Source organism: Pseudopodoces humilis, chromosome 4 (assembly GCF_049639895.1).
Source record: "Pseudopodoces humilis isolate 2021_Gansu_Grassland_sample_001 chromosome 4, ASM4963989v1, whole genome shotgun sequence".
In the NCBI taxonomy this organism is placed as follows: domain Eukaryota; kingdom Metazoa; phylum Chordata; class Aves; order Passeriformes; family Paridae; genus Pseudopodoces; species Pseudopodoces humilis.
In genome coordinates, this window is record NC_142203.1 from 14,031,428 (window position 1) to 14,035,130 (window position 3,703).

Below are 3,703 nucleotides of genomic sequence, written 5' to 3' on the forward strand. Positions count from 1 at the left end.
CAGGGCCCAACACTGATCCCTGGTAGACCCCACTGGTGACTGACCCCCAGCTGGATGCAGCCCCACTCACCACCACTCCCTGGGCCCAGCCATCCAGCCAGTTCCTAACCCAGCACAGAGTGCTCCTGTCCAAGCCATGGGCTGCAGCTTTTCCAGGAGTGTGCTATGGGAGACAGTGTCAGAGGCTTTGCTGAAGTCCAGGTCTTTTCCCATCTTTTCACTGCAACTTCTACTTTTAAAAACTTTTGCCCCACACTCTGCCTTGTTTCAGGCCCAGTCCAGGAGATGGACTGCAGTCTTTGTGCTGCGTTTTTTCACTCTCACTCACATTGTTGCAAAATCCCATTCACACTGTTTAGCCCTGCCAACTTTTGTTTGAACATGTCTGAATTGGCCAGAATAAGTGTCCACCTGCAAACAGATGTATGAAAACACCAATGTTATTCTCCAGTCTTGTGCTGTATGCATTGAACCATAAATCCTGTGTCTCCCATTGTTAAACTGTACCACCAGCATCTGTCCTGTCATACCTGGGGATTCTGCAAATCCAGACATTTAATATTTCAGTGCAGAAGCCTTAAAAGGAGCAAGACTAGAGCCAGTGAGAATATGTATATATCTTGACCCTAGGGTATATAAAAAATTTAATAAATTAATAAAAACACTGCCAAATTCAGTCATAAGTTAGCAATGGTGTAAGTTATACGTCATGTATTTGTTGGTCAGGAAAAAGGTGTATGTGGGTGTAAGTATCAGAACTGTTTGATCTGCAACAATTTGGCATTTCATAGGACTGCAATTTGTACTCACAAATGTGGAATAAAGAAATGGAAGGTGAGTAGTAAAGAAATCAGATCATAGAAGGGTTAACAACTGTGTAATATCCACCAAAAGAAAAAGTTCCCCAGGATACTTGCATTTTTCCTTTCTTTTTAATTTTTTTTTTTTAATTTATTGTTCTCCAGATCAGATCTCCTGCAGACTTCAAGGGGACTACTGCGATGCTCTGCTTGTCCCCTGCTGAATTGACAGATACAACATCCATGAGGCATTTTGCAAGCAGGCTCAAGTTTGTTCTTTCTGTGCACTGAGCTAGATGCAAACTGGCCTCAAAGCAGGAGCCATGTGGCTGCAGAGAGCAGGCATGCAGCCCAAGTTCATAAGCCTTGTGTGAGAAGGCAGGATGTATTTTCTCAGGCTCCACACTGTGCTACGGCAGCTATACCACTTAGGTATTGGTACAGTCAGCGTGTGCTCGAGGTTGCCCAGACTACAGGCAAAATGAGGTTTCTGCCAGTGTTGGAGACCAGGATTGACACCACTCCCACCAGAGACAAACCTGATCCTTTGTTTTATGCATGTAGTGTAAGGCACATAATCAGTGCTTTAAAATAATGACTTGAAAAGTCAGCCTATAACTGGTGATATCACTGTGGGAAAGAGATTAATTTTCCAAAATGCTTAGAAGCCGGCAGAGTAAATTGGGTCATTTGAATAAGAATCCAGGGACATTCTGACACATTGCTTTTTAGGACAGAAATATTTTCAAATATTTGGGTTGCTTTTAATGTAGCAGGAAGAGCACAGAGAGTGGGCCAGGTTCCAAGAAGTCCTCAGAGCAGAAGTTGAGAAGCAGCCTAGAAAGGCTCCCTTCCCAGTTGGTATACATGGGGCAAATTTTTGGGCCTCTTAAACAATCTCAGTAGACTTTTCTTTGTTCTATGCATTTTGGCATAAATAATCAGCTGTAATCAGGGATGCTGTGGTGTATGAAGAACAAAAAAAAACCTCTACCTAAAAATGCCCATAACTGCCTCTTAGAGGAGGAGGGAAATTGAGGGAGATCTTCAAAGGCTTTAAAATGCATGTAATAAGCACTTACATTTTTCAGCAGATTTGCCCTTCATAAGTCAAAGGTCTTACTCTCAGATATCTTCCCTGAGCTGTTAAACTGTCTTTTCTTCTGGAATATGCATCTCATTTAAAATGGCTGCCAACTCTAATCAAAACCACCTACATAACAATACCAACCTTTTTTTCTTTTTTTTCCTTATTTCCACCTCAGCCTAGTTTTTCACTGATTGCTGAAGATTGCATACAAGCAATTCAATAGATAGGAAAAAAGAATTTAAAATCTGTGTTGCTGTTCTCCATGAGCCATTTCTGACAGAGACCCAAATATTTATCCAAGGGCTCAAGTGTTCTGCTGTCACATGGATATTTTGCAGCTGCATAAGAATACTTGTTACTGATAGTGTCATATTGGGTTTAGTGAATTTTGCTGCATGAAATATTCTGATCAGCCACAAAGTATTTCTAAAATTCCCACAAGAAGACATGATGGTCTTGATGAAGTATATCATACTCATATTTTACATCAGGTAATAAAGCTCTTGAAGTGTTTTAAAGTGAGGCAAGTAGGATACAATTTAGTCTGGCTGTCTGGTCCCATCTAAGTGATGAGGTAGGATAGACATCCTGGTCTTCTAGCTGTAAAGTGCAGCAGGGAATACCTCTACTAGTAAGGGTTGACTTACTACTGAAAGTCATGTTGTCCGCTTGCTTCATATAAAGCACCCATTTCACAAACCATCTGAGCCTGCAGACTTCTTGGCTTGTGAACTTCCATTTTCCATTTTGTATTTTTCCACTTTCCTGGACTCCCATTGCTCTCAAACTGAAGTAACATGATAATGCCTCAAGTAATTTTTTGAAAACCTGAATGTGGTTTACTCTTTTCAAATTAAGCTCTAAGTAGCATTTTCTGCCATATACTGAACAGATGACTTGGGACCTCCAGAAAATTTTTACCGTGAGAAAAGTAAACGTTCATATGTAGTCTGCTCATGCCTCAGCAGTCACTCAGCCATGGGTTCAAAATGGGTGAAATTTTGCAGTGGCTGAGGATTTCCAATACTTCCTTCTAACCTGAGTCTTGAAGCATCTCATTTAATTTGGTCACAGACAATTACTTTGCTGAAAAAACAGTCTCTGAAAAAACATGGCTAACTTTTTTTGTGACTGACACTGAGTTTAGGATTTTTCACTGCAGTGTAAGTAGAGCTGCGCAACACATCCTGTAGCAAAGCTGGTTAATGGTCTCCTAATTTGAAAACTGTAACTCTTCTATTCTTGTGTACATTGGTTTTATACCTGTGTTACTATTGATTTTGGGATTACATCTGGCTTATACCAGGAAGACAGAAGATTAGGGCTCCTTTATGTCAGCTGTTCTGAAAATGTTCCAAAGTTACCTAAACTAATTTCCTCCCCACCACTTTCTTTACTCTAGCTTAAAAAGAATGATTACAGAATTTTTTTTTTTTTTGCTGGATTGTTCTTTCAGTGGTGTCTGCAATTAAGGACCATCTCATTGAACAAACAAACTATAATTACTGCAAATTGTGGTAAGCAGTGTTAATTGAAATGCTTCAGTAAAGCGGGCTAGCTTTAAGGTGGCCTTTAAGGACATTAAATAGTAAATTCACCACTTTAAACCATGTCATTTCAGATTTGGGAGTATTTACATATAGAACACAGCTGTGTCTTGCACAGTATAGAGTGGGCACCAGTAACAAAGTGATTTATGGAATATACAAATAGGTTTCCATGCAGTCTGTGTGCAGTTGAACCCTGTGGAAAGCTGTCATGACCATAATGTGTTTCTTGAAGAGGGTCTGTCTTTAACTGCCTGTTCCTGCAG